Consider the following 13,419-nt stretch of genomic DNA (forward strand, 5'->3'; position numbering starts at 1 on the left):
CAAACGTGGTGCACGTATCCTTTGCTGCCAGTCAACAATCGCTGTTGTGTTAGGATCCATCTACGTAATAAAATTCGTTACGAGGCTCAGGAGAAAGGCCCCAGCGCGTACATCACGAGGGTAGGCCTGCGCTACTTCGCTCGCTCAGCTCAGCACACGGACGGCGTTTCTAAGCCACTTCACTTGTAAGTAGGTATTTACGTGCAAACGAGACCTGCATCTTCTACTAGAACCTGATGTTATGGAGTCTCACAGTACTACAACAGTACTGTAGTCTCTTAGTACTACAACAACCAGATGTCCATAGGACTAGTGCTAATTTGTTGCGGCTCTAATAGTTACAATAAAACTAAAATGATCCCAAAATGATTATTGGTTCCATGAGGCACTACATCTTGCACGAAACGAGGACTGTTATACGCCGCGCGGAGTGGCCGCATGGTTAGAGGCGCCATGTCACGGACTGCGCGGCCCCTCCCACCGGGGGTTCGAGTCCTCCCTCGGGCATGGGTGTTCGTGTGTTGGTCTTAGCATGAGTTAGTTTAAGTAGTGCGTAAGTCTAGGAACCGATGACCTCAGCTGTTTGGTCCCTTAGGAATTTACACACATTTGAACATTTTAACTGTTACACAGGAGTGCTGTAAACAAGCTGTTATACCATTTATGTAGAGCACAGACCATAAATTACAGCATACTGCGAAGTTTTGTGTTCCTTTGTAGGACTAGTAATCTGTAAGACTGCATGATAGCATATTGCAGTATATAAGTTTGTAAGTAAATATCCAGTTACGAGTTAACAAGCCTAGAAACGCAGTCCGTCTGCTAAGATGAACGAGCAAACGAGCTCAGTTGTACCCTCATGACGTACACGCCACCGGCTGCTTTTCTCGTGGGCTACTTACTCTAATCGGAATAAATTTCGCGTAAGATATCCACATATGCCGCTAAATGCACCCACAGAATTGTATCCTGGTACCACACATACTTCAAGAGATATGACGTCATAAAGTCTGAGATGCCTGAAAAACGTTCACGTTTCGCATGACGTTTACATTTATGAATTTATTTCTACAAGCTCTGTTCTGAAAAAATTTTGCAGACAGTATCCACATACGACACTGAATTTCTTTTCGTTCTTTTTCTTCTACTTGCGGCTTTTTTCCCGCGGATACCCAGGGTCGGCATGGTTATCCGGATGTGGCAATGTTAGTGGAAGGGGTGGCCGGATGCCCTTCCTGCCGCCACCCCGTACACCCCGGAAGGAATTACTGTACCACAGCTGTCTGCGACTAGTGTAATCTATAGAATAGTGCGAAAGAGTTCAGATGTCTTCGGGCCGTGTAACTAAGGCGGGACCTGGGGACCAGCCAGGAATTCACCTAGGGGGATGTGGAAAACCGCCTAAAAACCACATCTAGGCTGGCCGGCACACCGGCCGTCGTCGTTAATCCACCGGGCGGATTCGATCCGGTGCCGGCGCACCTACCCGAGTCCAGGAAACAACGCGTTAGCGCTCTCGGCGAACCTGTCGGGCCCACATACGGCTCCGAATGTGCTTACGAAATGATATCATCGTATGACACTCCGATAGGGAGATATGACGTTATAAACACGGAGCTGCGTGAGAAACTTCCACATTGTGAACGACGTTTACATTTATGACTTTTTTCTTCTATCTCTATTCTAGACACATTTTTCAGACAGTATCCGCACTCGCTTCTGAATGTACCCTACAAAATGATATCATCGTATAACACATATATCGCGGGATATGAAGTCATTAACCGGGAGATGCATAAAAAATTGTCGCATCATACTTGATGTTTAAATGTATTACCCTTTTTCTGCTAACTCTATTGCTACTAACTCTATTTGCAACATATTTCGCAGCCAGTATCCTCATATACAGCTGAATGTATGGACACAACTACATCACTGCACGAGACCTAGATCAAGAGATATGACATCATAAACACTGAAAACTGCCGCATCAAGCATGAAATTTTAGTAAATTTACTCTTTACTGCAAAGAAACCTGTACAATAAAGCCGAATTAAGGAAATCCCTAACACTTGGAAGAGCTCTTGACAGCTTCTAATTGCAAAATGCAAACGGCATAGGCTGTAGGCATCTACAGAGCTGTGAAGGATGCGTTGCCATAGAGAAGTTTACAAAATCGAATTGTAGACAAACGAAGCAGCTGCGCGCAGTGCACAGAAACTATCCAGGATCTTCTATCATAATTTGGATACTGTACTTAAACATTTGTACATTATGCATATGTGTAGGACTGCTCCATAATTTCAAAGGTGGCTTCATGAATACATGGAACTGAGATTTTTTCGATATTTCACTATAAACAGTTCATTTTCTTTTTTGTTTCTAGTGGTATATTGACAAAAGGAATACCCGGGTCGTGGGTTTGACAGCTAGTAACAATGTAAACAAAAGTTGATGAGAACAGCTTTTCCGACTCTTCGCGTCAGAAACTGACATCGAATACGCCGGGAAACAACGCGAATCGTTAAAGTATTTACAAAACAGGAGTTTATGTTAGCTGAATATTTAAAATAAGAATCAAAAAGTGAACTGCAGCGCACTTAACTGAGCAGTGTGCAACTGCTTTTGCTTTTCGGTTGGATTTCGCAGCGAGTCGAAACTCTGCGGTCTCGTTACTACACTCACGATTAGCGCCATCAGACCAGAATGTTGTGGGCTCCACGCAATATGATACACCGCCAATACGCCAGCTTTGTCCGGGACCGCTAGCTCACACAGCGCGGCCGGTACCTCTCCCTGCAGAACAGTGCATTCTTTTTGTCACACAATCACGAGGAAAAAAAGTATAGATTCCTATTTGGAGGCAGTGGTATATACTTCATACAGCATTTTTATCTCAATCTATTGAAGCTCGTGTTTCACAAAGAACAGAAAGCTGCGTTGCTCTTTGAACATATTGCAGAACTGGACTCTCTTTTTCATTCTGTGATCCATAATAGGAGACTTCTTTTTAATTGAGAGGAAGGATGGAAAGCTATTTTATGAAAATAATCTCATCTCATGACTGATTTACTAAATATTTCTGGAATTTCCATTTCTTGGCTACTTTTTTGTTGCTGCTTTTTGAGGGTATACTAATACTGCAGAGTACGCAGCCATCGAACAATGCAGTGGAGCGGCTGAAATATTGGACTCCCATTGAGGACGACCAGAAATATTGTCTGCTACACATCGTAATATGGCTCAGTTTAAGTGTAAAGAATTATCCGATTTTTTTTTTTACTATCTCAGAGCGAGTGTGAGGCATAATATTAAGAAAACCAGAAACGTGATGTATGATGGAGGTAAAATATCATAAGATAAACTAATTTAAGGTATACCCCAACAAGAAGGAGCAGCACTGAACGTGGGCATAGACTGTGCAGCCGTGAAGTTTAAATTTCCGTTTTCATACACTGTGCCACTTCTAAAGCTATCGTTCACCTGAGTCATAGCAGAGAATTTTACCCCATGTCTAACGCTGGCCAGCTGCCGCGCCTGCAGCAACAGATATCATCTTCCTTTCATTCCCAACCCTCTACGTCTTTTATACCAGTCGCCTTCCCTTCCAGGCAATGAACTCATCTCTGAAATCTGTCCCTATTTCTAAACATAACGTAACCAACCCATTACAAATTAAGGCACCTACCCCAATTCCTTGCACATCTGGCACATCATTCATGCCTTAAAAGCTACATTGCACCTAACAGTCAATTTCCACACAGATATCCCACGCCCTCTACCATAGAACACTCTCACAGCCTACGTTATCATCATCGTCCATCAAATCATCCACATAACGAAAAAATTGTGTACCATATCAGCATTACGTTGGCATAAAGATTATAAAAAATATTAACTTCACAAGTTATTTTATATAAAGAGTTCAAATGATGCAAAAACGCCAAAGAGACGCAATTTTCTTTCTCCCAGACAATGAAATCATTCCGATGTTTATTCATCCTTTCAGCTGTAAGCTTTCCATCACTATCACACATCATATCAGCGTCCCTGGTCTCTTCTTTCTCTCTTCTTTCCCTATTCGTTTCCTCTCAATACTGTCGGCGTCACAAACTTTTTCCTTTATAGTCATAGTTAAGACCCACTGGAACCCGGCGCTGATAACTACAGCTTGCATCGCTACAGAAGACCTATCATTTTCTTCCCCAGCTATCCTTCGCCAGTGCAGAACTTTGAACTTCTCTTGAAAATACTGTGCTCCACTTAGAAACTGGCACGTGTCAGCAAAGTTTCATATATATGTGGTATCTGTTTATCGCTTACAATTTACTTTGGTTATAAACAGCTCAGCTTTGATTTAATAACATCAATGAAATTCACCTTTCGACAATTTTTAAAACAAACTTAAAGGAGGGACACAATTTTTTCAAAACTATTTAACAACATAGAAACAATGAAATATCAAAGATTTGTGGTTTGAACGTTTTATATTGTTACAGAAAATATCGTATTTCAAAAAACTTGGATTGTAGATTTCAAGAAAATATTAAATGACAGGAAACATGCCGCATAAGAGAGGTATGTTGTTGTTGTTGTCTTCAGTCCTGAGACTGGTTTGATGCAGCTCTCCATGCTACTCTATCCTGTGCAAGCTTCTTCATCTCCCAGTACTTACTGCAACCTACATCCTTCTGAATCTGCTTAGTGTGTTCATCTCTTGGTCTACCTCTACGATTTTTACCCTCTACGCTGCCCTCCAATACTACATTTGTGATCCCTTGATGCCTCAGAACATGTCCTACCAACCGGTCCCTTCTTCATGTCAAGTTGTGCCACAAACTCCTCTTCTCCCCAATTCTATTCAATACCTCCTCATTAGCTATGTGATCTACCCATCTAATCTTCAGCATTCTTCTGTAGCACCACATTTCGAAAGCTTCTATTCTCTTCTTGTCCAAACTATTTATCGTCCATGTTTCACTTCCATACATGGCTACACTCCTTACAAATACTTTCAGAAACGACTTCCTGACACTTAAATCTATATTCGATGTCAACAAATTTCTCTTCTTCAGAAACGCTTTCCTTGCCATTACCAGTCTACATTTTATATCCTCTCTACTTCGACCATCATCAGTTATTTTGCTCCCCAAATAGCAAAACTCCTTTACTACTTTAAGTGTCTCATTTCCTAATCTAATTCCCTCAACATCACCCAACTTAATTCGACTGCGTTTCATTATCCTCGTATTGCTTTTGTTGATGTTCATCTTATATCCTCCTTTCAAGACACTGTCCATTCGGTTCAACTGCTCTTCCAAGTCCTTTGCTGTCTCTGACAGAATTACAATGTCATCGGCGAACCTCAACGTTTTTATTTCTTCCCCATGGACTTTAATACCTATTCCGAATTTTTCTTTTGTTTCCTTTAGTACTTGCTCAATATACAGATTGAATAACATCGGGGACAGGCTACAACCCTGTCTCACTCCCTTCCCAACTGATGCTTCCCTTTCAAGCCCCTCGACTCTTATAACTGCCATGCTAGAAATGTAGGTGTGCCTTTCCTTAATCTATTTTCTAAGATAAGTCGTAGGGTAAGTATTGCCTCACGTGTTCCAGCATTTCTGCGGAATCCAAACTGATATTCGCCCAGGTCGGCTTCTACCAGTTTTTCCATTTGTCTGTAAAGAATTCGCGATAGTATTTTGTAGCTGTGACTTATTAAACTGATAGTTCGGTAATTTGCACATCTGTCAAAACCTGCTTTCTTTGGGATTGGAATTACTGTATTCTTCTTGAAGTCTGAGGGTATTTCGCCTGGCTCATACATCTTGCTCACCAGATGGTTGAGTTTTGTCAGGACTGGCTCTCCCAAGGCCGTCAGCAGTTCAAATGGAATGTTGTCTACTCCCGGGGCCTTGTTTCGACTCACGTCTTTCAGTGGTCTGTCAAACTCTTCACGCAGTATCGTTTCTCTCATTTAATCTTCATCTACATCCTCTTCCATTTCCATAATATTGTCCTCAAGTACATCGCCCTTGTATAGACCCTCTATATACTCCTTCCACCTTTCTGCTTTCCCTTCTTTGCTTAGAACTGGGTTTCCATCTGAGCTCTTGATATTCATAAAAGTGGCCCTCTTTTCTCCAAAGGTCTCTTTAATTTTCCTGTAGACAGTATCTATCTTACCCCTAGTGAGATAAGCCTCTACATCCGTACATTTGTCCTCTAGCCATCCCTGCTTAGCCATTTTGCACTTCCTGTCGATCTTATTTTTGAGACGTTTGTATTCCCTTTTGCCTGCTTCATTTACTGCGTTTTTATATTTTCTCCTTTCATCAATTAAATTTAATATTTCTCCTGTTACCCAAGGATTTCTACCAGCCCTCGTCTTTTTACCCACTTGATCCTCTGCTGCCTTCAAAACTTCATCCCTCAGAGCTACCCATTCATCTTCTACTGTATTTCTTTCCCCCGTTCCTGTCAATTGTTCCCTTATGCTCTCTATGAAACTCTGTACAACCTCCGGTTTAGTCAGTTTATCCAGGTCCCATCTCCTTAAATTCCCACTTTTTTGCAGTTTCTTCAGTTTTAATCTACAGTTCATGATCAATAGATTGTGGTCAGAGTCCACATCTGCCCCTGGAAATGTCTTACAATTTAAAACCTAGTTCCTAAGTCTCTGTTTTACCATTATATAATCTATCTGATACCTTCTAGTATGATTCTTGAACCAAGTGTTAGCTATGATTAAGTTATGCTCTGTGCAAACTTCTACCAGACGGCTTCCTCTTTCATTTCCTCTTTCATTTTCCTACTCTCGAATTCCAGTCACCCATGACTATTAAAGTTTCGTCTCCCTTCACTACCTGAATAATTTCTTTTATCTCATCATACATTTCATCAATTTCTTTATCATCTGCAGAGCTAGTTGGCATATAAAGTTGTACTACTGTAGTAAGCATGTGCTTCGTGTCTATCTTGGCCACAATAATGCGTTCACTATGCAGTTGGTAGTAGCTTACCCGCACTCCTATTTTTTATTCGTTATTAAACCTACTCCTGCATTACCCCTATTAGATTTTCTATTTATAACCCTTTATTCACCTGACGAAAAGTCTTGTTCCTCCTGCCACCGAACTTCACTAATTCCCATAATATCTAACTTCAACCTATCCATTTCCCTTTTTAAATTTTCTAACCTACCTGCCCGGATAAGGGATCTGACATTCCACGCTCCGATCCGTAGAACGCCAGTTTTCTTTTTCCTGATAACGACGTCCTCTTGAGTAGCCCCGCCCGGAGATCCGAATGGGGGACTATTTTACCTCCAGAATATTTTACCCAAGAGGACGCCATCATCATTTAACCATACAGTAAAGCTGCATGCCCTCGGAAAAAATTACGGCTGTAGTTTCCCCTTGTTTTCAGTCGTTCGCAGTACCAGCACAGCAAGGCCGTTTTGGTTAGTGTTGCAAGGCCAGATCAGTCAATCAGTCAATCATCCAAACTGTTGCCCTTGCTACTACTGAAAAGGCTGCTGCCCCTCTTCAGGAACCACACGTTTGTCTGGCCTCTCAACAGATACCCATCCGTTGTGGTTGCACCTACGGTACGGCTATCTGTATCGCTGAGGCACGCAAGCCTCCCCACAAACGGCAAGGTTCATGGTTCATGGGGGTAGTCAAATCATGAGAGGTAAAGACGGCCAATTTCAAAATACACTGAAAATAACATTCACTTTCATTTTTGTTCTTCGAGTTTATTTTCAAGTCGTCCACACAAACAACACATATTTTCATAGAGTGGTAGATGATGTTTCTTGATAAAATTTAGTGCACACTGCACATTCGTTTTCTTCAAAATTTCATTCATCAGAAGATCTTGAACAATAATATCGTCTTCTTCTGAAATGGTGCCTTCGCCGTTCTTTTTCCCTGGTTTTAGGGATTGATTTCTTTTAGCTACTACAATTTTTGTGCACAGATTTTTCTTTTCTTGTTTTATTCAGCGATATTCTTTCTTTTCGTTGCTGTAAGCTCGGCGCAATCTAGATTTACTTCATTGAGGTAGTGCAGGAACATGTGAAATCTGTTCCAGCAGTTTTGATAGAGTTTCTCCACAAGGAGTTACTGAGTTGTCATTTACACAGCAATTGCCGTGTGTAGCTGGTCGAACAGTAGCCAAATTTTAGCAGTGTTTGCAAGTAGAAGCATGTCCTATTAACAAATATCTTTCAGCCCTTGATGTTGATGCCTGACCTGTAGTCAAATCATGAGAGACATCATCAACAGTTGGGAGTTCAGTCTCAGTATTATTAATGTCTAAGATAAAGGCATGGCTAGAAATTACTGCTCTATCAAGCGGGATAATTCCAGTATCTCTAAATTCAGATACGCCAGTTTGGACAGTTGCAGCACGAGTCCATGCTTTGAAGAGAAACTCTCCAGACTGCTGCCTTGTAATTCCTCTGGCTTTGCTTGCATTAGCTACAATCTGTAAATGACAACCTCTTTAAAGTAAGATTTTAGTAGCTTGAAAAATGATCGGTCTAATGAATGTAAAAAGTGTGTCGTATGACTAGGCAAACAAGCTATCGACACTTAGTTTTCAACCTCTAGATCCAAAAGTGCTAATGGTTCAAATGGCTCTGAGCAGTATGGGACTAGAACTTAGAACTACTTAAACCTAACTACTTAAATCTAAGGACATCACACACATCCATGCCCGAGGCAGGATTCGAACCTCTGACCGTAGCGGTCACGCGGCTCCAGACTGAAGCGCCTAGAACCGCACGGCCACACCGGCCGGTTCCAAAAGGGCGACAGAATTCATATGAGAGGCATGACTATCTAGGTAAAGCATAACGGGGACTGGTGCCTTTCTAGGAAGGAAAAGTTTTTGAACCAAACCATGAAAATATCACTGTTGACATCAGCGGATTCTCTTCTTATAACTACAATTGATTCTGGAGGCAAGTTGTCTTCAGCGTCTTGTTTTTATTGGAAAGGCAACAAGGTGCTAAGAAATTTTCCTCACCATTACAGCGGGCAATAACAGATATTGTCGCTCCTTTTTCAGCAGAAGTAATAATATGGATATGTCTGCTTCCTTTTGCCGCCACAACCTTCCCATGCTCATTGCTTAACTGCAAACCAGTTTCGTCTACGTTGTAGATACTACCTGGTTTATCCATAACTCCATTTTTCCGTTAACGTTTTCGTCAATGGATCAAACTAAGAACTGACTTCGTCTCTGTTCATTCCAATCACTCTGCCAACAGAAAGCCCTTGCGCTTTCATGATGTCTAAGTCGGCAGTACCTTCTAAAAATGAGAGAAGCTAATCTTTCCCCGCACGATTCTTTTCTGTCTGAATTTATTTTTCAATCCCATCTGATCACCTAAATTGAAAGCTATTTGCCTGAGGTCTGACTGTTTGGGAGTAAAGACACTTGCTTGCAATTTCTTTACATGGTAACTAATTTCCTTTCTGAATCTTCATCGAAGTATGATGATGGTCCACACCCTGTTTTCATGAAGCTGCTCGTACCAAGTCGTCTCCTTAATGTTCGTTCTGGTGTATTTTTCATTCGAGTTGCTTTTGCTTTAGCATTGCCTTCTTCTTCGACTAGTCTCACGGCCTCTATTATATCTTCTACAGTCTATTTCCCCCTGCATGTTGTCATAACGCGTTTTCTCGGCAGTTTTGTGTAAAACAAAATCGTATGGACTCCTGTTAGCCCTGCGAGCATCGCGGCATCTGTCCCACGGTAAGGCTCAAATGGCTCTGAGCACTATGCGACTTTAAACTTCTGAGGTCATCAGGCGCCCAGAACTTAGAACTAATTAAACCTATCTAACCTAAGGACATCACACACATCCATGCCCGAGGCAGGATTCGAACCTGCGACCGGAGCGGTCGCTCGGCTCCAGACTGTAGCGCTTAGAACCGCACGGCCTCTCCGGCCGGCCCCACGGTAAGGGTGTGTCATCTGTCCGTTTTCATAGGGAGGGATGCCACATCCCCATTTTCACCAGAAAAAATGGAAATATCGTGTGGCTAGGGCCTCCCGAGATGTTATAGAAAGAACCATTACTCAACGGGCATAACCTACAATCCTTCTATTGCACGATCTTAATACGAGTTATAAGCTATCAGGCCCGTATCTACTAGTATCTAGTATACTTTTCTTCTGTTTTTCACTCTTGAAATTCAAAAACTTGGGAGTAAACTGATCTCACCAGTGGTTACAACAACAATGAGCGTCGCTAGCACAACAACGTATACTGAGGATTTCCTTGGAATTGCGGGATCAATCCCCCCACGTCATTTAACGCGTCTTTACCTTGTATGTAACTTTTTTACTTTTTATATTTTGCTGCAGGTGGAATGTCTGTACCATTTTCAGCTCATATGGATCTAGGAAGATGAAGCAATAGCAAAGAATATATACATACGTTGAGTCTCCTAAAACCTTAAACCTTCTGAAAAGGAAGTTGCTACTAAATTACTGTTTTCCGAGAATATAGTAGAACCAAGACCCCACAATTGCAGCCTGTAACCTTCATAATATGTTATAATTTTAAAAAGTCAAATTTTTCTGCTCGAATATGGCAGTCGATGTCAACAGCCTAAAGCTAAGCTAAAGAATAATGTCAGTTGTGTTTAGGTTTTTGTCCGAATTTTCAAGACCAAACGAAGACTGGAAAATGAATAAGTGAGATATCAAATTGACTCTCCTGAAGTCTTATACCGAAAAAAAAAGTCATTTCCTTTAAAGAAATCAAGGTAGATAAGAAAAATATAGGCAGTGATCTAAGGGAAAGTTACATTATGCATTCTTGTCCGAATTTTCGTAGCTAATAAAGGATGAGCGGAATTGGACAAATAGGGTATTAAGTAGACCAGGGTCAGGTGCAGTTTTCAAAAAACATTTATTCGCATTAAAGAAATGAAGGTAATTAAGGAAAACTATTATCTGAGGAAAAATCCAAATATTCCAGCTATCTAAGTGAATGAAGTGTCAATGATTTGATGTCTTCAAGGCGTAGTTGTTTCACGCATAAAACCTTGCATAGTATAAAGGCTCCTTTGAAAAAAAATTAAATTTATTTACTACTACTACTAGGCTGATTACTGTTTGGCTCTACAGGACCTTTATACTGAAATGTTTCCCACACCACCTTGTATTGTCTTTCTATGTGTGTGAGTAACTGTATGTTCACTGTTGTGGGTAAATACAAACAGCGTACACATGGCGATGTGTGAAACTGATAGCGATTACACGCTTCCGCTGTTGTAGAAATCTGCTCCAGTGCTGCAGATACCGTGTTGAGCTGAAAGTGGTAACCAAAGTACGGAGAAATATTATTCGGGGCTCTGTTGCATAGCAATAAGATTACTTTCAGTTCTGAGAAATGTTCAGGTACAATGAGAACATAACTTTTAGTTCATCTAGTGCGCCTACGTTTTGTAACCATTCGCTCACAGTGTCGAGTGATGCTTGATTGAATGCTTACGTTTCCTTTTGTGGCACACTGTACCGTTCACTCTCGTACGCAACGGGATGAGCTCGTTGCTTCATGTTTTTTTTTTTTTAGTTCTGGCCTTTTAGTGGCAGTCCTTGTTAAATTTATGCACTTTTGTATTGCGGATTTGAGTTTGAAACGACTTTCTTGAATAATGTTTGATTTTAGTTTTCGTGGCAGTGATAGTCAGTGTTTTTAATAGTGACGTTATCATCTTTTGCCTCGTGCTTGTGCTCCACTCATTTTTAATTTCTGTCGCTGTAGAACTTCACAGTGGTTTGGAGACAACACAAGCAGCGATGTTTTCTGTTGCTAAAAAAAAAAAAACAAAAAACTAAAAAAACAATCAACAAAAAAAAAATTAAAAAAAAATTCGTAAAAAAAAATGATGATTGCACCGGTAAAAAAAAAAAAATAAAAAAAAAAAAAATGATGGATACACCGGTTCTCGTCCGATCACCGAAGTTAAGCATCATTGTAAAAAAAAAAAAAAAAAAAAAAAAAAATGATGATTGCACCGGTTCTCGTCCGATCACCGAAGTTAAGTATCATTGGGCCCGGTTAGTACTTGGATGGGTGACCGCCTGGGAAACCCCGGTGCTGTTGGCTCCCTTTTTTTTTTTGTTATTATGTCGCTACCCCTGGCAGCCCAATAAAAAAGAAAAAGGTGCTGTTGGATCCCTTACATTTTCTCCTTTTTGCATCGCTACCCCTGCCAGCCCTCTTTTCATACCACCTTTCCGTTGTGACAAAGATGCTTCCTTCAGCAATTTAAACGTACCAAGAAATCCTTGACAATAACGAAACACTACGAATCGACAGATGTGATCTGAAATAAGCGAGGGCCTCCTACTGTTTCGTAGCAGTGCAAAGTTCCAACAAAAAAAAAATTGAAAATAAACGACTGTAATAAACATAAGATACGATATTAATGGCCTCATCTCGAAGAAGAATGTGCCAAGGAAGATTTCCAAAGAGTCTCTGGAGATAACAAAACAGTACGAACCGACAGATACGTTCTGAAATACGTCAGGGCTTATTGTTTTGTTGCATTGTACGGCTGCTCATTTGTAAACAAAAATTTCTCTTTCGTCGCTAGAAGAGATGGATGCTTTGGCGACCCTCCTGTGTCCTGCGTCCCTGTTTTCGCACCTTTCCACGGCAGGGCACGGCGCTGCCCTACCCGCCGCAAACGGCGTCTCGGACACGCCCGTTAGGCCCACGGCCGTCTCGCAGATGTTTGTCGTGCTTGTACTGTCATATGGGCCACGACCCGAGCGGCAGTCGAGCAAAGTCGGGACAAGTCGGGACGGGGACAGGGATAGGAATGGTGCGAATGCACTGCGAACTACGCAGACACCTGGTGTGAGGCGAGGAAGCCCACATCGCTACCAGTGGCGCCCTCCAGCACGACACTGCCACACCCCGCACAGGCTCTCCGCCGGACACCAGGGACAAGATGCGTCCTCCGCTAGTGTCGAAGGCTGCACGCGCCCAGCCACACCTCGGCGGCGCGCGCTCCGCTCGGCCGTTGGTGTTTGTGCCAGTCGCGTGCTCGCTGTGCCACGTGGCGGCTCTTCGCCTCGCGGTTGCTGGTTTTCATCACAACTGTGAGTAGACATGGACTCTGAAGATCGCGAGAATAATATCCAGTGCGAATTCGATCGCAATGTGTCCCGCCCGACTGCTTTAGAAATTCATCATTGGTTAATCAATGACTTAAAGTTAACCGATAGTGACGTCCTTGGCTTGCAGTTAGACACGTTCCTCAATTCTCTTTTCGTAAAGCTCAGTAATTCGGAACTTTGTGACAGTATCGTGTCCGTAAATGATGGTGTGCGAAAATTTAAACATTCTGACGGCAGTGTTAGTAATGTTAATATTAC

General features: G+C 41.9%; 1 pseudogene; it reads left to right on the forward strand.

Annotated features, from left to right (window-relative positions):
- Window positions 1-12,023: 12,023 nt before the first annotated feature.
- On the forward strand, window positions 12,024-12,142 carry LOC124790399 (annotated as a pseudogene).
- The last annotated feature ends 1,277 nt before the right edge of the window (window positions 12,143-13,419 follow it).

This window comes from Schistocerca piceifrons, chromosome 3, assembly GCF_021461385.2.
Source record: "Schistocerca piceifrons isolate TAMUIC-IGC-003096 chromosome 3, iqSchPice1.1, whole genome shotgun sequence".
NCBI classification, from domain to species: domain Eukaryota; kingdom Metazoa; phylum Arthropoda; class Insecta; order Orthoptera; family Acrididae; genus Schistocerca; species Schistocerca piceifrons.